Source organism: Hesperophylax consimilis, chromosome 1 (assembly GCF_061612785.1).
Source record: "Hesperophylax consimilis isolate HC1 chromosome 1, BYU_Hcon_1.0, whole genome shotgun sequence".
In the NCBI taxonomy this organism is placed as follows: Eukaryota; Metazoa; Arthropoda; class Insecta; order Trichoptera; family Limnephilidae; genus Hesperophylax; species Hesperophylax consimilis.
Window position 1 is genome coordinate 6,827,777 of NC_142836.1, and position 25,245 is coordinate 6,853,021.

The 25,245-nt window shown below is 34.7% G+C and overlaps 1 protein-coding gene and 1 non-coding gene across 2 annotated transcripts in view; both read left to right on the forward strand.

The window, feature by feature from the left end:
* Nucleotides 1-25,245, forward strand: part of ham (hamlet) — a 242,068-nt gene that overhangs the window by 82,204 nt on the left and 134,619 nt on the right. The gene's annotated exons all lie outside the window — the stretch shown is intronic.
* TRNAS-AGA (transfer RNA serine (anticodon AGA)) lies at nt 1,746-1,818 on the forward strand. The gene has a single exon. It is a non-coding gene; the product is annotated as a tRNA-Ser (tRNA).

Genomic DNA, 25,245 nt, shown 5'->3' on the forward strand with positions numbered 1-25,245 from the left:
TCAAGTTCTTACAATAGTTAAGTTAGATGGTATAATGGTCAGCACAATTGCCTTCCAAGCAGTTGATCATGTTTCGATTCTCTGCCATCGCATTATTTTTTTTCTTTTATTTGAATACACACCTATATTTTTAGTAATATTTTTTTTACAGTGGAACTTAACTGTTTTGCTCTGTATATAATTATATGCATTCGTTTGGCACTTGCCATTGCGATTAAATAAAATAAGTCTTTGATCATAAACATATTAAAATTTCTCTCCTTTTTACTGTCGAAGGTAGACCAAGTCTAGGAATGAATCATATTAACTATCTACCTACATAATATGTTTATACTTAGTTACTAAACTACAGATAAATAGCAAACAAACGTTGTGAAAACTCAGCATTAACAGAAGCTTCGGATTAACGTATGAAGTTAATACACAAATACTAAGCAAAGAAAAGATTTAAAAAAATCATTTTGAATAAAATGGAGGTTGAAATATCTTTACTCAAATTATTCAATAAATAAACAATACATAATTGAAAAATAATCATTTAAAACATCAAACAAATAAATGTTTATATTGAAAATTCACACGATTAGGGGGAGTTTACGAAGCAATTTCCACCGCGGCGTCCATTTATACAAACAGATTCGTGTCTGAGCCATCCACCGTTCAGCAAATATATTATTAAAGTCATCAATCGAACAGTAACTGACACGAACACGCGTCACACCGTCACATTTAGCTACCCCGGTCCCCGTGTCGGAGGAACATAAAACTATAAAATATAGAACACACAACCCTCGATAATTCTGTAACTACACCAATTTACCTCGTCCCTCGGGTTATTGGGATTCTAGGGGTCAACTCCTATCACACCCTGCGTTTATCTTTTATTTCTAATTTATACATTCAGACATTTATGTTACTGCGTAATATATGTCATATTGTGTTGCATAAAACTTTTATGGATTGGTAAATACGAAGATTCAGAGACATTAGAGAAATTGTCTTAATGATTGTTACTATGGCACCTCAGGATCTGTACAAACCTAAATAAAATAAAACTAAGAGATTATTTACTTATCTGGTGGGCTGTGAAATGGTCCAGAATTGATGAACTGCCAAGAGTGACAAAATTAAATTAATAGAAAATTCAATATTGCACTATAGTGTGAAGAAAAATTTATATAGCACCGAATTAAGACCAACACCTCTGCCAAAGGTCACAAAAAGTTGTTCGCTAGGTTTGTTGGCTTAGCGGGGGTGCCCGTGTTCACGAGGTGAGACATGCCTAGGTCTTGCGGCGATGCGTCTTCCCACTTAGTATGTGGCGGGCCGAATCGGGAGAGACTGGTTGAGTGAGACCGTTTGACCTATTTAGCCGGACTGAGAGTGAGAAGAATGAATTCAGACATCCGTCACTCCTCGACACACTGACCGCCAGACCCACCCCTCATACTTTTCATCTTCCCAGAATTTCCTTTTCTTCCTTTCCTTAAAAATACCCTCCATACAGCATCCCCAGAGAAAAAAAATTTCCTCAGGGCCTCCTGTGTGTACCTAACGTTTAAAAGTTGATTTCAGTTTAATATTCGTTCGAGTTTGGCTGTGTTAATATCAGGAAAACGTTTCACTAAATTTTTATTTATTTAATGATAAACTAATAATAAAAAAATAAACTAGTATTTATAATAAGCAGTAATTGTTGATTGAATTACTAGTAAATATTGAATTATTTGGCGGGTTGGAAATAAGCCAACGTGGCTCAGTGGTCCAGAGCGTCTGACCAGACATCAGAAGGCGCGGGTTCAATTCCCGTCGGCGGCATTTATTTATACTCGGGAGATAATTTCAATTTGTATTGATATTAGAGGCGACTAATTATTGTTTATAATAATTTATTGTTTCTATCAATCCCCATGCTTAAAAAGTTTATACGTTTATGTAACGATTTCCATCGATTTTTTTGTGATATTTGTTATATAATCACACCAATATGTCCCTTTCACCCCTTTGCCAAACACAACATCCCCGATATGAAATGCCATTATCGTCAGCGACTAAGTAATGGCGTAATGGATGCCTTTGTGTCCCCCGCTTTGACTATGACATTACGAGAGACTCAATTTATGATGGGCGGGAACCGAACGTTCAGCAGCATAAAAAATTACTCCAATATTCAAAGACAAATAATGGACACCTGTATTCAAAGCGCCGAAGAGCGATATTCAATTAATGATTATTCATCGTTTGTCGAGTGTATTACGTGAATGTCCCTGCATAACAAGGGTAGATAAACTACCGTAAATCTTGATCAATTTTTCATTAGTGTTTTTCGTATTGTTGAGTATAGAACAGAGCAAAACTAGAAGCGTTTAAACTCGGCGTGTCTTAAAGTTTCCTCTACAGAACGTGTAAACAATAGGTCATAACAAAAACGTTAAAATTATTATTTTTTTATTTGGTACAATAAACATCAGGGATATTTTGAGTAAAGAAATAGTATCTTCATTTTATTAACATTTTCAATTTCAAGACGATTTTTTTACGAAGATGTAGAATAATTGTAAAAAAGCAAGAAGGGAGTGCCAGCTCAGACAGGGCCAGTCCCGTGCAGGCGTAATTGGAGCAGTTCGTTCCGGGCGCCGACTTGCCAAGGTGTCAAGGAGCCAAGGATGCAAAGCGCTGATAATAAATAACACATAACACAGCGCCCCTGAGGTTTTTATTAGCACCAGGCACCGCTGGCTCAGGACCGGCCCTGAGCCAGCGGTGTGCGGCTTCCATCCTTTACACCTACCTACGTGAGAGTGGCACGATAATGTCATAATTTACTAATTCGAATAATAGCTATTCTAAGGACCGGTTGTTTCACAGAATTTGACAAATTCATCTAATTTCTTCACAGACTTGAAAATAATCTTCGAAACTTGAAGAATTGTTCTAATTCTATTAAACAACCCGTCCTTAATATTGCTTTAAACTACTGAAGGTTTGCCCAGTTTCGATCAGCGAAAGCAATTGTTAATAACTGGTGGTCCGTTTGATAGATTCCCCTTTAACAAGCGGAATGTAATCTTAAGACCACAGGCGTCAAGTGGAGTGCGGTATTTTTTGTACCGATATTTTAATAGAAGATGCTGCAAGGAACTAGCGTCATTGATCTATTAAGTACCGGTACATGGTTGGGAAACACGCTAAACGCTCGCCCAACATTTGTGCACTGTGAGATTTGTCGGCCTGTGTGTTTTCTCCCTCTTAAAACATGTTCACTCGTTCCTCTCCCCGAAAAAACCCTCCACATACCTCTAAAAATTAAGGCCTCAAGGGAAATTATATTTATGAGGCGTTAATGTAAAAAAAATATATATACGTAGATATAAACATGGAATTGGTTTTTCAATTTTTTTTTTTTAAAACATATAAAAACGAAAATACGTAATTCTTGTCGTATTTTAATTTGTTTTGTTTCTTTCTCTCTCCTTTTCTATCCCCTGTATTTACAATTGAGCGTAATCTCTTTTTATCAATGTGTAAGTGGGTAAGTACATTCTTCTAAATTCCTACCTTAACTCTGTGCTAATGTGTTTGTTTTCTTTTTTGTTTCTTCTTGTTTGTTCTACTTAACCTCCATTTTTCTATTTGTGTACCTAATGTTTTGTTTGTGACATTTATAATTATAATATTTTCCTATTTTTGTACTGTTTCGTATGTGAAAATCATAAAAAAAAACAATGTAAAACTATACCTATCAACTCCCACCTATGTAATATAAGTTCCACTCTTCCTACGATGAGTTTTGTAACTTATCGAGATTGCTCTAGCAGGAAATAAAATTAATAAAACATAATATAAAAGTAAATTCTCGACTGACTCAGTAAAAAATAAACAATAGTACCAAGATTAAAGGGGGTTTCACGGAAGTTAAGAACAAACTACGCAGTAGGGTCTGCAAAAACACAATTTTCCATATTGTAGGTTTTACCTCCAACCGCAATGCAAATATCCATAAAAAATGCAAATTGCCAACCATAAATCATATTTAGTTATATAAATGTTATTTATAGTAACAGGAGGACAGAAAATGATATGGATGACATTAGGGTGCATCTAACAATGCGACACGGCTCGCATGACGGAACCAAATGTCTTTATTAAACGTGTATTAACACGGTTCTGATCCTGTGTACTTTTTACAATATGATCCTAATACGCGGGGATTTTATTATCCCTTTATTATTATACGCTGGCTTAACTAATACACGTCTGTAGAAACGCGGGAAGAACATTACACGCGTTTACACATGTTCTAATATTATATTTTATTGCTGATAGGGGTTAAAAATATGTTCATTTTTTTAAACTGTCACTCCTGCAATAAACATCTTGTTTCGTTCTGTATTTTTAGATTGGTAAATGCAAATTTCAACAATCAGCTCATAAAATTAATGACATTTTGAACAGAATTTAGTATTTAACTTTTTTATTTTATTGTAGTTTATGTGAAGATGACCTGTGGTCTTAAATTCGTTTATCTTTTGCGTGGTTGATTCAATGGTTACCGTTCTTAGATCCGCTCCCCCGGATTGCTTTCGTAAAGGTTGGTACGCCACTGCTCACAGTATCTCTTGCTGTTTTTCAAAACTCCATTTTAAATTACAAATCCTTCCCTTATGATTTTGGAAAGATTTGTTTGAAACGCGTTTAAAAATTGTAAAGTTGAAAGAGTATATAGGATCAAAGAGCGATTCGTTTACCAGCACAGTGGGTGACGTAACGGCTTCTGTTGGGGAGGAGGGTTCCCAATCTGGAAGGGTGTGATGTTTACAACCTCCGAATGACACTGCCGTAGATCAGGGGATGGGTGGGGGGAGAGGGGGTGTAGAAATGTGCGTTGAAAATAATAAATCAAATTCGATCCGATTTTTGAATTTGATAAAACACTGAAGCCCTCTGATAAGAACCTAAGTAGATATAAAACAAAAAAGTCTGTAGTGAAAATTAAATCTTATCTCGCATCTTAAATGACACCACATTATTTTTGTCCTAAACCAGATGATATTATCTGTATCATCCCACCAGCATTCCGTAACGTCTCTCCTTTGACCTTCCGAGATGTTGATGGTCCCCAATAAATCACTTCGCTTCATGGACCCGCCCTTAATCACTAAGATGTCAGGCGACAGACTAGATAAGATATGTTGTATCTGTTGTGGATTCAAGCATCTAGAATTATTGCAAACACATGCAAGGATATTTGTTGAGCATAAGGAGCTGTAGTGGATATAAGTAGTTGAGGAAACGCAGGAAAACATAGCTTGGTCATATGAAAAATCTCTTCATTTCGGTATTGAAATAATGGAACAGAAAATACGTGTTGTAATGTTTGACGTTTCATTTCTTAAAATTTTAAATTTAAAAAAAAATTAATGCACTTATAACAGATTTCAAAATCAAATATTTCTTAAAGTTAAATGTAAAAAATGGACCCATAAATGGAAATATCTCTCATCATTACATATCCAACAAGAAACTACGAATATGATATTTGGACAAAGAAGCTTCTTATACTAGAACAAAATCCCACCATCAATCGAAAATCACAAAAAAAATATAATATTTAAAACTCAAGTAGAAATCTGGATATAAAATAAAGGGAGATCAGGAACAGAAAATATAGACACCAAATACAGACAGAAACAAAAACCGTACAATATAACTTCATATTATTCATGTAATTAATAAAATCCTTAGCACGAGAGATCCCAACTAGAAATCATCATCTACTTTTAGGTAAAAATTGAAGTTAATATTTTTTTTATCATAATAATTTGCTTTTATTAACAATTTTTTTTTATTAAAGTAGTGGTTTAAAAAAAGTTTATTGGTTTCGTTTAACTGAATTTAATGATACCACAAAAAGAATTTAAAATTATTTAAGGAGCAAATAGAAAAAAAAATCCCACAATGTCGTTCATCTAGAATGGTAGGCGGCTATTGACCAAAGGTTAAGGGATTAAAGATAATCTTCAGATTTTCTAGGAAGGATGAATGTGCCCACGTGACTACATTTTGAGATACCGCAATCTTGAAAGCATGTATCAATGCCATGATTTGTTGTTTTAATGTCACGTTGTCTTTTGAAAATTAAGATTAGGTTTTTATAAAACCTAATGTGTCTTGAATTTCATCCCCATTTTGAGTAAAAATAACACTTGCTTATTTTATATTGAGCTATCTATGTAAATCATCATTTCAAGGGCGGTGTAAAAAGTTAAAAATAGCCTTAGTCGTACTGTTTTGAATTTAAGTGTCATTTTCAAAATAGTAACTGATCGTGTCAAAAAATCAGGCAAGCTATCAAGTAGCCATTTTATCAAAAAATATTTCAATTGTCGTTTTCAATATTGAAACTGACGTACCAAGAATTCAGATAAGCAATAAAATACATACACATTGTCTAATATTTTTTTACCCGACAAATATTTTAATTCTGTATTTCATTTGTGTAAATTAGAACTAAGATTTAATTTTTCGAGGGACTTGCGCTTTTTCCCCTTTCAGGAAAGCTTTATTTACTAATTAATCTATTTAAGCATAACTTTCAGCGTAATAATTTCAGCGCCAAAAGAAGTACTCAAGTAAAATTGTCATAAACATATATTTTAAATAAGAATACAAGAAATAACATTAAAGTTTAAGAACGTATAGCTATTAAGTAGATAAAATCCTTTATGGATTCATGTTGGATTTGCAGGAAAAGTTTTTTCTATAAGTAGATGGTCGTTTAATGATTGTGCGAGTTTAATGAGTAAGGTACGGAAGATAATATGTATACACACTAGTATAAGAGTATTAAATTAAATTAAATTTATTTGTTTATTTAACGCCCAGAGGGCTTTTACATGTAGGTGGTACAATTTTGATGACAGACAATTTTGAAACATGAGAAAGAAATAATAAAAATAAAATTACATTAAGAAATAATATATGCTGGAAACAAAATTTAAATGAATAAGATCATAAATTAAAAAATACAGCGATTTAACTTTTTTACAAAAATTCAACTTCCATTAAGGAATAGTGTTGAAATAAGTCATTTACGTGATCCACAAAATTCGCAAAGTTATTATTAAATATATCGACAACACCTAAGTATTGTGTGTACCACAGTGTGAAACCGTTGTATTGGGGAATTCGCAATGTAATTGCGCTTATGTGTGTTGCAGTGGAATATTGTATTTTGTTGTGTTGTTATTGTAGGTATTCGTAAGTTTATGAATTGCAGAAGTTCGCAACAGTCGAAGTTAGAGTTTAAAATTTTAGGTAGGTAATTGAATTAACTACGATTGCTCACATGTAACGTGAAAGTACCTACTTCCGTGAAGGTATTGCTGGGCATGCAGTAAATAAATCAGTAAGCAGCACGCGCCCGGCTCGCGCCCTTTGTCTAAGCCACTCGACCCTACGCCAGAAACAAAACAAACTTGAATTTAAACTTGCATTATGCCATTAGAACTATTTATATCATGTCCCCTTTCTTAGTGAGATTTCTTTGAGGAAATGATAAGGGACAGGCATTCAGGAGGCGGCGGGGATGATGACGCGCGGCGCACAATGTCCAGGAAACGGGCGGAACTGGGCCAGCTGCTCTTTACTGAACCAGATGTACGCGCTAGTACTCCCCGTAACCTCCTCACCTTCATGCCACCCTAATACAAATATCATAATGTAGGCATATTGTACGCCACCGTGCGAGCTTGCAGTTAGTTGATTTGAGAAAGGATTTGAAATAATTGGCGTAATGCTAATTAATCATCTCGCCAATTCTCCCTAGAGGTAGGTAGTGATGATACAAACATATGATGCACTATTTCATCAGTATTTATAAATGTTCATAAACAAGATCTTCTATTATTCTCTCTAAAAAAGGACCCAGTCGCCTCATGTCGAGATGAATCTGACTAGAGCAACTGATTTGCCTATAATGATCATGCTTTATAATGAAACGTGCCCGACTTTACAATTCACGAACTCACCCCATCAAAAATACCTGTGTGAAATCTACGTCAGTGAACTAAAATTATTTTGAATTAAAGTGATCATTTCAAAATTGGAATTCAAAAAAGTCAGACAAGCGATAAAGTTTTAACTATTATCAGAAATTATTTTATTTGAATTAATTAGTTAACAATAGTTGCAATGCGTATTTCTTTTGTTTAAATTTACGATCGATATCGTCATTTTTCAAGTTTACTAACAGTATTCATTCGAAATTTAAATTCTTATCAGCTGTCTAATTTGCCAGTAAAGAATATTATTACGTTATAAGGAAAGTTGAAAATATTAGTTTTTGAAAGGCTCCTGTGCAGATATTTAATAAATATTTTCAGCTTCTCAAATTATTATTTTTTTACAGGTATGCGCTATTATATAATCATGCACATTTATCTTTCTGTTAATACCTACTTAGTCTATCCGCTTGGCGTACTCGTCAGTATTACGTCAGCTCCGGATTATGTATTTTCTTGGTCTATCTGCTGTACGCATTCATTGGCAACAATTGTTTCACGAATTTGTTTTCAAATACGAAACAAAACAATTCAATTCAATCAATTCATACGCGCAGGCTGTTGCTAACCCGAAATGTTCACAAAATAATAAAGATCTCCATTATAGTAATAATTATCTTGCCTCATAATATTATTTAGATGAAACACCACTCTTCTAGAATATTCCTTTGATGTTTTCATCCCTAAAGGTAACTTATTACAATCACCTTCTGTAAATAAAAGCCAAAATAATGTTCCCCGGCAGCAAGCTGCACAAAGCACACAAGAGTAAGATAATACCAGCGGCTGTATGACAATTATCCATACAAATAAACTTCTTCACGTCTATGGATTGGCATTTAATTCAGAAACTCAGGGCTTCCCCGCCCCGCTAACGGTTTTATTATGAAGTGCCTTGCATTGTGTCCGGCCTTTATTTCAGCAAATGGAACTGGTTTCCATTGAGGAGTTGCTTCCTGCCACAGAAGGGAGAAAGGGGAGGAAGTGGCACGCGTCAGCTGCCTCTAAGATCTCTTATCGTCTTCTGCTACCCGGGCCTTGCTAGAATTATTTCTTGCGCTGAATATCATAACAAATTTATTTTACCTGGCCGCTTGCTAATTAGGTACTGCGAAATACGAAGGGTAAAAATTAAACATTTGAGTTAGTGGAAGATTCATAAACTTCGTACAGTGAAAATAATGATAACAATAATATTCAGATAATTTATATAGCGCCGTTTTAGTGAAAAATTACCTAAAGCCGCTGTATAAGGTTGACTTTCTAGGCTCTATCTAATAATATTTGGCTTATTTATATAGCGCCGTTTTCGTGAGAAATCACCTCAAGGGCGCTGTACAAATATATGTCTTAAATAGTTAATACTAGAACTACTGACTTATCTCTAAGATGTACATCTGGGGACTTACGACTAAGGCCTATAACTACTATCTCAACGACATATATACGAGTATTTACATATTTAGCAACTTATAATGAACAAGCAGATACAGAAAACATACTTACCTGGCAGGTCACATCAGATAAAAAGAGTTTCATTAGAAAGTTAAATCTTGGATACGATGAGCACATGTATGATTTTAAAATTGCTATTTTATTATCTTTACGATTTTTATTCATATTAAGTTTATCAATTTTCAATTTTATCAATATTCGTTTTTTTTTTAAGCGCACTTGAAGAGAAATAACACTAAAATGCGCTATATAAATGCCATGTTATTATTATTGTACGAGAGATATTCAACAAGATATACAACTAGCAGGGATTTTAACCGATAAAACTTCGTAGTTCTTATCACAGGTCTTCTGGGAGTCGATCATGAAGCTGAAGTTTTGCCATAAAGATCAAGTGAAAGTCTGTGAACGAGTTATTTCAAAATTGTAAAGAATCCTTCAACTGAGGCTACTATGTTTGACTGCCTGAGGAATCGGCGCTAGCAGTAACACGCTTTTGCGATATTTACACTTTTAAATGCTGTAGACAATCGATTGCTTGCGTATCTACCAGAAATAACACATTTGTCAAATTATCAAAATATCATAAAACCATAAATCATCCAGGAGTGTGTTACCTGCTTATCGTATGTGACAATTACCAACATCTTGGTAGGCGTCGCTCCCCGGGCACGCGCCTGCCACACCTCTTCCTCCGCTAATGACATGTCATCCGATGCGGCTCGTGCAAGCTGCACTCTATCCACATCCAGTATCTACCCAGCTCCCAGTAGCCAGGTGATACTGATGCTAAATAGAATTGGATTTGACAACGCGATATTAATTTAATATCTAGGATGTTTTTTGATACACCTGGTGCGATTGAATGATTGAAGATTTGAGTCGATCGATTTTGTGTCACCTTTAGATAAATTATAAAAAAGGGTTATTACAACACTGTCTTCTTCGGGCAGATAAAAAAAACTAAATACGTACAATGATTTGAGATAAAATTTTTAAAAAACGATAACATAATATTGTCAATTATATTTAAACAATAAATCTATTATTTTTGTGTACGATGTCCTCTTGACGTTCTGTCTAAAAAAAATATGGATGGAGAAAGTCTTACCGTTTGATGCTGTTGGTTTCTTGAAAATTCCATCGTATGAATCACTTAAAATTTATAGGTGAAAACAAATGACATGTGTTATTAAATTGAATATCACTCATAGATAGTAGATAGTTTTGTCTTCTATCTTCCTTTTTACTTCTTCCCAGGTAAGACTTAAGGGAAGGTTTAAAAGAATAAAGGGAGATGACAATATTTTGAACAGGACCTTGGGATATGGAATAGTCAATAGTCACAAAACTATGTCAGTATTAAATTATGATGTCCTCACGAAATCGTCCTTATTTCAGGAGTTCTAAAATAATAGTTCTAAATAATAATAAATCTAATCTAAAAAAAGTATTGCCCTGGTGTCTGACCGCCATTCAGAATTGAAATGTTGCTTGAAATGGCTTTGGCCGTATTTGGTGACCAGATTGGAATAGCCAGGTATTTCCCCACTTTCCCTTTCTATCACTCCCCACTACCTTCAGTCTCACAAAATACCCCGATTGGGGATGCCATAGTCTCATTGGCTCCAGACGGTGGGGAACAGTCGGACCTCTTGCGCGGTTTCACATTTTTGTATTTTTATTATTTGAAATTTGCAATTATTTTGTTAAAATTTTGGACAGATGCTGACAAATGTTTGACAGTTGGGTGTAGAGGGGGGATAAAACTCTCGACTAGCAATCCGAAGATCACGAGTTCAAATCCCGGCGAGCGCAAGTAAATTTCATTTGATTAATTTGTGTCATTTCAATCTGAATAGCCAGGTACTTCCCTACCTTCCTCTCTCTTATCTCCTTCCCCTCCCCATTTCATTCAGCCTTATAATATACCCCAATTGGAGATGCCATAGTCTTGCTGGGTCTTGATGGTTGGGAGCAGTTGGGACTCTGTGCGGTATTCAAATAAAAATTACCGGTAAATTTAAGTTTTTTAACAAATACTTTAACATGATTTTTTATGTGTCTGCGCTAATACATAATAAAACACAGTCATATATCCTTAGTCCATCTGCTTATCATTCTAATCAGCTTCCGTCGGCTTTGGATTATGTATTTTCTTCGTCTATCTGCTGTAGGTGATAAAATTAAAATAAAAGCGGTGAATTCGGTGAAAAAAGCAGAACAGTTTAATTATTGAAACATTACACAAATTATCCACTTTTCCACCCTTGGCATTATTTACTAACAGGTTTCGTGCGGAAAACCGTTTTCACCGAGGAAGTTACCAAGACTAGGTACTTCCTTTCGGCGGGCGGAAGTGGAGGCGGCAGTAGACACCGGAACCCGGATATGAGCTGCCATCTTGCCGGAAGTGGCGGAAGAGGGCGGCTGTTTGATCGATTGTCGTACTATCTATCACGGACTTTATCCTTTACTAAAGCTTTGTGATAACAAAGTCTTCAAGAGTGTCCGGCAGCGTATTAAAAAGCTTCTCTCTTTAACCCTCTCTAACTCTCTCTAACTCTCGATAACTCTCTGTAATATGACCGTGATTGTTGTTTTATACATTGATTGGGCTTTTGATTTTTCGGAGCATTGTACTTGGATGGTTTTGATTAGTTATCAAATATATTTTATTATTTTTATTATTGGCTTTCATGTAGGCGTTATAGTATTTTATAATGATGTTAAAATAAAAACCACAACGAAGTTAATTATTTATGGGCGATTTACACGATGCTTTATTGCAAAACGATCCCCGTATGGAAATTATATCGGAACCCATATGAAAAAAATCACTTTACTCGATCATTATTTTCATTCTTACTCATTTATACAGATGGTTGCCTAATGAGAAGAAATAATATTTTGAGACAATAATAAGAATAATATTTAAATCGGTAACACCCTGAACATAACCATAGATAACATAAAAGCATCTGTCATTTGCCTTTGCCGTTGCCAACAAATCATCAAAAATACACGTGAAATTCACAATATCGAACAGTAATACAGGTCGACATAAGTCCTCTGTATAAAAAGCCCATGTTATACTCTCTTTTAGCACCATTTAACTAAACAATAAACATTTCAACATAATATAGTTACGTAAAACAATGACAGATGTGAAATAATGCCCGCCATCTTAAACTGTATGAAAATAAGTAGCAAAATATAACACGTTCGTTTTGTCGGCTCAAATTAATATGAAAACACGCTCCATAATATAATAATGACTGGATTTTTCGGGTAGCGCCGTTTTCGTGAGAAAAGCACCTCAAGGACGATCAACAACTTAATTTATGAATTTAATCTATTTCTATCATTTAGACTTATAACTTTTTACTAGTGGTTTATAATTAAGTTTGATAGCTAATGACTGAGAACTAGTGGCTTATAACTAAAATTAATGTCAGTGATTTACATTTAATACTTTTAACTAGTGTCTTAAAACTATATATATATTTATATGAAAGAGTGGGTACTTAAAAAATACTGCTAAACCAGTAATTTACGTCTAAAATACATTTTTACCTACGAATACAGATTGTTAAGATTTCTGCACATGGTGTCTGTGGTAAGATATAAAAATATTACAAAAAGAAGTTTACGCAAAATAAATGGTTATTACATTAAAGTGGGTAGTCAAGGAGAAAGTTAACTCTCCTGGACTGAGTATTGAAATACCAGTGGAAAAAATGCGGTCATTATTCTGGATACGACAAGTTGAAAAGGTGAGTCTTTAGTTTAGCTCTAAACTCGCAAATGACGATCTTTCGCAAATGTGAAGGGAGATTGTTCCAAGTTGTTGGGCCTGCTACTTCAAAAGCCCGGTCTCCAAAATTGGTATTGGAAATGCGCATAGGTACTGAGAGTCTACGTATGGCTGTTGAAGACGATGACCGAAGGGTTGCTTGCCTAATATGAACGTCGCTTGGAACGCACAGTTCCGACAAGTAGGGTGGTGCCACGTCGTATATGGCTTTGAAAACCATCCAGCAGAGTTTGAATTGGATTTTCTCCGGGCACTTTAGCCAATGAAGGTTCCGCAGATTTTGTGAGATTTGGGAATATTTGGAAACACCGGTTATCAGCCTTGCTGCAGCTTTAAAAACTGACTAAAGTCTGTCAGTGTATATTTTAAGGAGACTTGCATATATGCCATTGCAATAGTCGAGTCGTGATACAACGTAAGAGTCTATCAGCATCTTTGTGGCGTTAGCCGGAATATTTCTCCTTATAGATTTGATGCTTACAGTTTTGTTCATTTGGTATTTAAGTAAAAGATCTTCATTTACATGAACACCTAGGAGTTTTTTTTGCTATTTGTTTTTGAGGTATTATGCCGTGTTGCGCTAACTCCTTCTTTAGCCAACGTTTCGGACAGCATTGCAGTGTCCATCATCAGGGCAGATGTGTTATTTGAGGTTGTGTTAAAAAGTGTGAGCTTATGTATGAGGTTGTGATACCGTGTTGCCAGCTCCAACCCTCTGAGCTAACATTAACGTATCATCATTTTTTTTTATTTAAAGTGGTTTTCTTCGTTTAGCTCTGGTGTATCCGTCAATTACCGGATACCAAGAACTATTAAGCTTAGCTCCATCGTCTCTATTAATGTTTACGGGAGGAGTGAGGAGGAGGAGGGTTTACCTAGGAGTTTAATGCCATTTTTAGGAACTATGTTGCAGCCAGAACTAATGATAGTAGATTTGTCTAACATTGACTGGCGCTTTTTTGACCAGAAAAATTCTGTTTTGGATGGATTTAGTCTTGGTTTGTTCGAAGACATCCACTCTGCTATGGCAGCAATGCATTTAACAGAGATACTTTTTAATTTGTCTTTCTCATTCGGTGCACAGTAGAAATAGATTTGATGATCGTCAGCATAACAATGGGAAAGAAGTCTGAATGATTTTATTATTTTGGCAAGATCATTGATGAACAAAATAAAAAGTAGGGGCCCCAGCACTGAATCCTAGTGGACTCCAGAAGTGAGGGTCACATAGGGAGAGTTTTTACCACCCGCTTGTACAGGTTTGGTACGGCCATAGAGGTATGATTTTATGCATTTAATAATTTCACCATATGGACACTGTTTAAAGAAAAGCATCGTGTAAAACGCCCATTGGTATAAGCCAGTCAAATACGAAATATTTAAAGTGCATTATCTGGTTTGTGTAAAGCATTAGTAATCTATTATCTCATTTATGACTTGTGATGAAATAACTTTTCGGGATGGTAAGTCGGTATCTCATTGTTGTCAATGGTTTACTTTAGCGGGCGATGTGTAACTACTCCTCGCATCCTGCGGATAAGATAATTATACTTCGAATGCTATCCTTTATCTCATTTGTTTATATTTATTGAACATCAACACATCCTAATGTATTCGTCTTTTAGCAAAACACAGTAAGCAGTTGTTAAAATTTCACGACAAATTAAATAAATCTTTTTAAGTTTTTCTACAATACGAGCAAAATCTAATACATTGCATAAAATCACACGGTATCGTAATTAGAAATGTAGTTTAGGTAACCATTATAGTTACATCCAGAGTGGAAGATAATCTCAGTATTGCTCTGATGTAAGACCACCATTAAGAAGTGAAACGTTGTTTGAAATGGTTTTAGCCGTGATTTGTGACCAGATATGAATAGACACTTTCAAACCTTCCTTTTTCCCATCTCCTTCCGCTTCCTTCCACTATCTGCTTCACAGCATATCCTAATTCATACAGTTGGGAACAGCAGAACTACTGTGCCATTTTAATATGTGAAAATGTTATATTTTTTCTGAGTAAGAGAGACAGAGAGCTTGCTAAATGGGCTAGAACTAAGTCAGTGGCGACATTGGTTTCATTCAAATCTATAAAGCATAATGGGGCTTTCACAAGGGCGGTATTAGTCTAATGGGCTTTACCTCAATAAAGCGAGATGTTCGAAAATATAAGCAGGTAAATGGTGTCCGGAAATAATGATTTAAGTGGAAAATCGGTGAACCTACATAACACGAGTCGATTGCGAGGTATAAAAAATGATGTTTGGAGTTTTTGATTTCGAGTGAATCCAGTTTGAAGTTGGAATTTTTAAATCAATCAGTTCTTTATTGTCTTGGGTCGAAGCGTAGACCAGTGTGTTTTCAATCTCTATACCTATGTGACTTAGATTCACCAGTATCCCGCTTGTACCACATGTTTGCGGATACCGTGTAAATTAATATAAATATTTAAGTAAGGATAATTATGTGTTCAGAAAAAAGGCATTTGTTTAAAAAAAATACAGTGTGTGGCAAGCCTATGCACGACGGAAGTGAAACTTTTAGTATTCTTCTCTCTCTCTTTTCATTTCATTATTCTTGTGCCACGAATGTTTTTCTCACTTCTATCTCGTCACTACTCATTTTTGACACTAAAACTCTGTTCCAAATCGAATAAACCACAATCAATTACGTATTTCACTCGTATTACACTCACCGCGCAGTACACGAAGCAAGCAGCTGATGCCTGGCGTGGCGTCGTTGGCTAGAGAGAGAGGAAAAGAGAGAAGAGAGAGAGAGAACGTTCGTCAGTGGCTCCCTCACCTCAGTAAGCGACTACGGTGAGAGAGCGACAGTGAACGGCGAGCGGTGGTGGGGGACCCGTACCCCCACCACCAAATGATCACTGTTTTTCGTGACGGTCATGAGTCGGTTTTACTCCGGTCCTCGAATATGCATGACGCGCGTAAAGAAGTTTCACTTCAAAAACTGTTTTCCAACCTATTTGATATTGAAGCTTACTAATTTAATGTTGTTTTGTGTATATTTTCCTGGTCCACAGTATTCAGACAGCGCAGCATCATCTTATCAGCGGCGTTATAGATGAGAGTGCATTGCCTCCTAGTCGGATCCCGCTCAGGATGTGATGACAAATCTACTTCCTCTTATCCTAGTCTAGTACCTACTCGTAGTATACGTCCTCGTCCAATGTGCAGTGTTTTATCTACAGCATGTCATAGAAAATAACATCAACTACTTCACCATTTAGCGATGGGATAATTGACGTAATTCATGCAAAAGTAGAATAATCTTGTCATTTCACTCACACCTAAATACGATCTTAGAAAAACGTTTTCAGCTCTAAATACCGTTTTTGAAATTTCCACTGAAAACAATTGAATATGTTTTAAAATTGATTTTCTATATAAAAAAAATTCTGTTAAGAACACATTGATTTTTTAAACGATTTTTTAGGGTAAAGGAGTTATAAGGGTAATTCTGTGGTACGGTGTCAAAAGGCCAATGTCAGTTATAGGATTTTTATTGCGATTTGGTCTCAAAACTAGGTAATCTTTTTTTTTTCAAAGAAAGACAAACATTCTCGGGTTACGAATAATCTGGCAATATTTAAAAATCTCCTACTACCACTACAGTAAGCGGAAAATGTTGCTTGTGTTGTGATGGAGGACTTAGCCCGCCGAGGAATTGAACACACTACTCCTGGGTTCCCGGGACCCAAACCCGATGTCAGCTCAGCCACCGACCGGTCGAACTCTAAAAAAACCTTTCGATTTCGCCATGGCCATTAGGCCATGTTGGGGATGTACGAGGAAGACATGGCACGATCAAGTGAATCAGATACTTGAGTAGGGCCGTGTTAAGAGTCAGAATAATAGAATAGTATGTATGAGACGATGTTCAATTTATGAAGAAAACTAATAATGGTCTCTTCAGAGGCAAGCCACAGAAATTTAGATTACCTACTATTTTTGATTGAGTACGTAAAACCAAATCAATTCACAATTAACAAGGTAGGTGACTTGATGCGAAGAAAAATTTATGATATTGAATATTGCTAATTTATTAAGATTCTCTTCAAATTATTCGTAAGCCGGTTAAAAACTGGATTGCAGGCCATTAACGAATGAATTGAAAGGTTTCGTAGTAAACTCTCAATAAAATACGAATGTGTTATCACGATGTCTAAACCCATGTGCATAAAAATTCTAATACTTTCGCATTTCGGCATTGTATATTATCAAGGCAAATGCAGGTGAATGAACACGTGTTCCGATGCTTTTTGAATTTACTAAAAGTGTAACAGGAAACGGCTTGTAATCCCGTTTTTAACCGGATTACCAATAATTTGAATAGATTTTTTAATAAATTAACAATACTTATTTTTCTCCAATGATAATTGCGATAGCGGAGCGTTTAAAACGTCTGTGTTCAGGAAAAAAGAAAAAAAACATATTCAAGTGTTGGATACGATACGCCTGAGAACAAAGCAGGGGATCGAAATCTGGCCATTCTATAAAAACCATTGAAATATCATTGAATTACCACCAAACTTGTGACTATTGAATCGTCACAATATCGAGTCCCATCCACAGAGTAAAATAAAGGATTTATTTTAAAGTATAATACTTTGCTATTTGAATCGGCCATTATTCGAGCTGGGTTTTCGCGTTCACCGCGTCACTCGAGCATCAATCACAAAGACATTTGGAGTCCAATCCGAAAGCGATCCTCCCTCTGCAATATAATCATTAAAAAACCAACATTTATTGCCAAGGCGAGCGAATGTGAGTGGAATGCTCAACACTCAAAGAAGAGGAAAAGAGCATTCATGACGCTGAGTGTCCCTCTCACGGTAAAACGGTTTATTGTCTACAATCATTACAGCATCACAAGTAATGCATGTAGCATAGCCTCTCTGTGCCCCATTATTGGCAATGCGTTACCCTCGGTCTGCCCTCCATTCCTATCTGAGGGTATAATCCCTAATGAACTGTTCACGTTTGTTGTAATTTTTTACCATTGCGTTTTCGGTTATTCGACGGTCCTCAACTTGTAAAACGTTAGAATTTATATTTTGATTTTAAATTTCTAAAGCACTGTTTTAGCTAAACTGAAGGCACTAAATAATGTAAATGTCTACATTTAATATACGTTAAATACACTGAAGTACAAAAATATAGATTCAATAAGAATTTTTCAAACAGTTTGTACTAGCGTATCTACTGAAAAATCAACCCGTAAATAACAAAGGGGTCCCGATTGCGTAGGACCGACATTTATTTATATATTAACTGCTGCAACGTTACCAAATTTCAGAGAAATGCGTATATGTCCACGTGTGTATGTGTGATTGCCATAAAGAGTTGATTGAATGCACTGTCATCGACAACGAGACTTTGTGCCAAGTTTCAGCTTGATCAGATTTCTGGAAATGAGTTTATTTCCACTTTCAAGATTCCAAGTCAAAATGAAACTCAAGAAATGAAGTCCAAGAAAACAAAAATTAAACTCAAATAGATGTGTTTCAAAATGCTTTCACATATATTCCGAAATAGAAAACTATAGCAGAGCTTACTGTTCAAGAGTTAGTATTATAAGCATATTTTTAGATTTATAGTTTTGTCAGAAAGCAAAAATAAAACTTTAAAATACTTTATCGTTATCACCAACTTGGCAATATTGTTGAAAACAATGTGAGAACAAAGCGACAAACAAATTAAATCTAATATATCTTTACTCGTAGGTTTATAATTAATTTGAGAAGCTTTATATTCACATTTAACCCCCCGACGTTTAGTTTATAAAACAGAATTGTGACCAGAAGTCCTCAGCGGTCCCTTACTGCAGGGTGGCTTCTCATCCCCCGTTCTTACCTCTCTTTCCAACCCCACCCTCCCAATAACCACCCTCGGTCTATAAGGCTATGAAAGCCGATGCGTGTTTTATTCCCACTAAAGTATTCAATTTTTCCATCGCTATCTTGATGAACGACGGACGACGGTAGTTAGAAGTCGGGGTTCCTTTTCCCTTTATTCTTTCCTTCCCGATTTATCATGTTGATGTTTTAATTTTAGGCTACAGTTTGGCCGGGAAGAAATATTATACACATTAATTAATCCGGCTATTATAAATCTGAAATATGAAAAGTATCTGTGCCTGAAGCAAGCTTTATTTTAAATTTAAAAAAATTGTGACTAAAAATATAAATAAGTAGTTAAGTAACAATATAAGATTATAAAGAAACTATCTAAAGTCCCCGGCGTTGCTTTTGGGCGAGTTTTTAGAAATCAGATGCAGACAGTAATTTTCCTCTTACTTTGAACGTCAAGTGTGCATAATTAATTGCATAAAAAAGTATGAAAATTCTGACATAGGCGGTAAGTAGGTTTTGAAGGGTGTGCAAAATTCATCAATCTTAGAATAAAACTATAGATTTGTTTAAAAAACAAACTCACAAAGGGACACTCTTTTTTATACATTGATAGGTAGGTTTATAATGAAGATAGATATGTAGATTAGCGCATTATTTTATGACACTATTAAAACAATGAGAAATAATTGGACGAGGAATATGAAAGTTTACCATCTTTAATTATTTTTTAAGATATGGGTTTTAGGGTTTGCTAGATCCTAATGAGTTTTTTCTGCGTTTTAGTTGAAGTTGGAGTTTATTCCAAGCTTTAGGGAAGGTGTATTCAATATGGAGACTGCGAGTGACCCGGGACAGCTAGTAATGCGGTCTACAAATTCCTATAAATGTATGTATTTTGCGGACCGAGACATTTCCTCTTCACCAGAAGTCAAAATTAGACACCATGTCTCGGGACTAAATATTCAAAGTCTCCAAAATACAGCACTTATTCAGAAAGTTAAACATTAAATCAGAAATACAAAATCCAAAATTGACTGTACCTACGTGAAACAAGGAATACTATTTACATATGTATTTTAAGTGAATGTTCTATTTCACATTTCAAATTAAAATGACGCAAGTTTACTTACGTACTCGTATGACAGTGTATACACAATGACAGACCATTGCTCAGTACCTACATCAAGTAAGTTTGAAAAAGTTCGATGCGAACCTTACAGACGTTGTTTGGCTGCAGGTTAACTTACTTATATAAAACTCCTAACATAAATTATTATTATATTACATTTGGGGGTAGTGAACTACCCCTGCCCCATAGTGGGTGAACTATCCACCCCCTGCTAAATGCCGTCTGCTTGAAATTAATTGCTGCACAGGAACTCGTATGATAGTCCTCCACCTCCACTAATGCTTCTCTTCACTCAGTCGACGTTCATTTTCCGCCTTTTATTTTAGGCGCCATTACGGAAAAAGCGTGGAAATATTTTTAATGTTTGAACCTACTCCCTACAGAATACAGAAGGTTCAGATTCAAATGTCGTAAAACAAAAGACAATATGATATTATAAATTGAGATCAGATTGAAAATACCTATTGTTTTTTAAATTCATTAGGATAAACGTATTGCAGCTTATTTACCCCATTGTTATGATAATTAGTCGCTGAAGAAGATAAAATCAACAAACACCTCTCAATGAAAATAATACAGCAAATAAAATGGTAACAGTCAATAATGTTAGCAAGTCGAAAATGCAAGTATGAGATTGATAAAAATCATGGAATGTACTTAGGTGGCAATAACTCAATTGGCAGAGACGCCAGTCCCAGTGAGATTAGAAGGCTTTGATTCGATTCCTGGTTGCAACTGTTATCTATTAATTGTCTGTGTGTTCATCTCTTTCATAATAATAATTAAACAATTATTTGTCAACAAATCATTAACTTGTGACACATATCTACATAATATTTTAGTTGACAGTATTAACAAAAAAGTCAACTACTCAGCTGTACTTTTCCGGACCCGTAATATAAAACATACGTAATGAAAACTTAAGATAAATTCGAACAGCAATAATCCAAATGATTTGAGCTCTATAACTATTCCGTTTTGTAACACCCCCACAACCCAACAATAATTTTACAAATATATTGGAGTGAAATGGTTTAACCAATTACCGGTTAATATGACTGGAAACAAATTACAGAAAATTCAAAAGTACGTTGAAAAACTCTTTCAATATTATACTATAATTTTTTATAGAATGAATTATTTTATTTCTATTGTTCATGAGAGCAAAAAACGAGCAAGGAAAATTACTTTATTAAATTATGTTAAAACTTTTTTTTAACATTTGTACATTTCTCCGTCTTTTTAACACGAGTGTTTGCTCTTTAAAAATATGTAATCACGATTATCATTAAAAAACAAAAAAAAATTGTATTTTACGTATTATTAATAAATAAATTAAATTTTTAAAAATAATGCAATAATTTACAGCAAATTTGATATTTTTCAAACAATTAATGAATTAGACTTTTATGATAAATTATTTATCCGTTAGAACTATTTCCGTTAATGCACCATCCCGTTCCGAATGGATTTATCGGTTTGAATTGAATTGGCAACGGTGAAAACGTGAAGCCAATTAACAACGACTCACGCACCGATCGCATCAAAATAAATAAGTCCAAATGATGACATGGCGGCTGTGGAAAGCGCGCGAAGAAAATAAATTAATTTTGAAATTTGAATTCCGAAGCGAACGTGCCAGAGGCTGGATTCCCGCGCGCAACAGCCGGAACACGCTCCGCCATCTTTCTTTTAATGGTCGTAAAGTCGTGTTTTTATTGGATGGCTGGGGAGCCATGTCGGTAATGTCGGTCCCACGGATACTATAATGGATCTCTTGTATGATTGGACCTCGCCTCGAGACGTCTGTTGAACGCAATGGATGTGATTTATATCCCAGATGGATGCTGGGCGCAGCTACAGTGCATTTTCATGATTATTTACTGTCTCACTCGTAGTCTGAAGTCTCGAGCCTGAGGTCTGCTTGCCTACAGCAGAGATCACCAAACCGTACCCGTGAAATGTCGCAATGAAAAATTATTGTTGATGAATCTAATCTGTCAGTTTGACCTCTACGACAAGTTCTTCCAAAAGTGCAATTCAAACCCAATCTGAGGAAAAATGCACAATTCCCAAAAATCTTTGAATCAACCCAAGGCCGCTAGGTAGATAAATAAAATAAGATAACGGTCACAACTAGGAATTGAAACTTATCTTATAATTGTTCTTATCGGTATAACCTTCCTAATTAAGGTTTTCATTTATTTATTTTGATTTGCCCAGATGGGCTTTTACATATAAATAATAAGACATTTAACGATGAACGATGAAAATATTAAAATGTTGCTTTGTAAAAAAAATATACATATAAACTTAATTTAATTTTTTTTTACACAAAAAACCTTTTTAATGATAAAAACATCATAAAAAAAACTAAATACTTAACAAAGCAAGTTGAAAGACGAGTAGATTAAGAATACTATAATAAATAAATAAAGAATTATTTATTATACTAGTCGAATCAAATATCGTAAACGGTGAACGGGAGATTGTGATTCTGTGTTGGAGTTGTCGCAATAATACGGTAGATATTGTTTTGATATTGGTTTGTGAGGTATGTGGAAAGAAATCAAGTACAATCAAGTGCTGGGGGTTATCTTTAGATAGACATATACCATCCTGAATTCTATTATGGGCCTTTTTATGATATTCAATTCCGTAGTACTTTTTGATGTATCTCATAAGTTTAGCAAGCCAGGGTTAGCAATGTAAGCGCCCGAAAATATTTTTTTACGACTCGATTACAAAACATCGACATTTCTCTACTTTCTTTGAGTACATTATGCATGTATTGCATATATAAACCTCCAAGAAGAAATTGTATTAATGATAGTGAAAACCCTATCAAAATACGTAGCGTAGTTTAGAAGAACTAAGCGCAAAAACAGACAGACGCGGATAGCTATTTTATTTTATACTATTTAGAGATTAAAGACGAGTAGTAGATTATCGAGTAAATAAGTAATTTAAAAAATTTGATTCTTTAATTAATATTTTAATCTGTAATTAGTCCGTATATTTGAAGCTGTTGATAGTGTAGCGTATAATACAATGGTTAGGATACTTTGCCGAATTAATGTATCGAATTCGTATAATTCGGGGTTCAAGAGTATTTTTTTGATAAAAAAATGTCAATCTATGTCAAATATGATTTAAGATTTTTACGGCCAAAAGTATTTTTGCTATTTGTTTTTGGGGTGTTATGCCGTGTTGCACTAACTCCTTCTTTTACCAACGTTTCAGACAGCATTGCAGTGTCCATCATCAGGATAACACATCTGCCCTGATGATGGACACTGCAATGCTGTCCGAAACGTTGGCTAAAGGAGGAGTTAGCGCAACATGGCATAACACCCCAAAAACAAATAGCGAAAAAAAGTCAATCTATCTGTATGCCGAGAAGGCATTCTTCGGAATTTAATATTTAAAAGGTTGAGATTTGCTGTTCTACATCATTAGAATGAGGTGATGGAAACCATTGTTCCAACTGAACAACAGTATAACTATTGCCTCTTTTAAACCTATTACAGGAAATACTTATTTTCATGACTCGTTTGTCATTGTGAAATTAACATCTTTGATCTAGAAACCATAGTAAAACTAATTAACTTATATTAAAAAAATGCGCCGATTGTCAAAAAATGATAACCCACAAACCAATAATTCATAGAAAGATAAATTCTGATGAATTAAAAAAAGTATAACATTTGCTGCATTCTATCAAGAAATGGTCGAATTGGTGCACGCGAATAGTAAATAATCCTTTGCCGTCAGTGACCTTGTGCATTTTATTATAATTTGGAATACACAGGTAAGTAGGTACATATTAAAATACCCAGATAACTTAGGGCCAGTTGTTTCACAGAATTTAAATAAATAAATTTCATTTATTTCAAAGCAAATATCCAAGTTCTGTGAAAGTTCTATTCAAGTTCTGATAGTATATCTTTAAGGGCTGGTTTGTTTCATAGAACTGAAATGAAACAGAATTTTAATAGAACTTTCACAGAACTTTGTTCAAATTCTGTGAAACAACTGGCCCTTAGATAAATTAATAGTTTTTGTCAGATTGAAAATGATTACCTAACTTAAGTGTTGATCAATGATTTCATTAATTTATTATCACCCTTTTATATTCTAAATAACTATCTAATTAATTAATTGTTACTTGGATTGGATTAGCGATGGCCACAATCGATGAATCATCAATGATTTACTCGATTTTTTAGACCATCGAAATAAATCGATTTACTGTCGTGGACAAATCGATTCTGTCTAAAATCATCACACAGTCCAAGACAATCGTTATGATAGTTCATCGAATAAGGAATCGTTCTGTTAAATCATACGAAACCACAGCCACGTAATTGGTCAGAATTGATCGATATTAAAGCAGTCACATTGTTAGTCAGAATTCAACGACATCAAATCGATTCTCAAATCTGAGACTCGTCAAAAATATCTCGGACTCGGATTGCTTGACAAACGAGATATTCATTCCGCTGGTGCATTGTGTTACGTACTACCTAATATGATTTGATATACATTTGCGAATACGCAATTATTGTTTGGTAATTGTGTTATATTGGTAATGTTAGGTATTAGATATTAGCTGTTTAAACTTATTTATTTACTTATTTGTTTAAACTTATTTATTATTATACAGCAGTTGAAACTTTTTTTTATTTAATTTGTATCAATTTATGTTTCTCATAAAATATTCACCATATATTACATATATTATAATAAACACTTATAACTTCTCTATACACTATTATAAACACTTTTTATACAAAACGCTTATACAAAATGTAATCTTGTTTTTATTTTATATGCCCACAATTTGTTTATTTCTAGGTACAATAAAATAATAACTTAAATATATTACCCACGCACAGGCTGCGCCT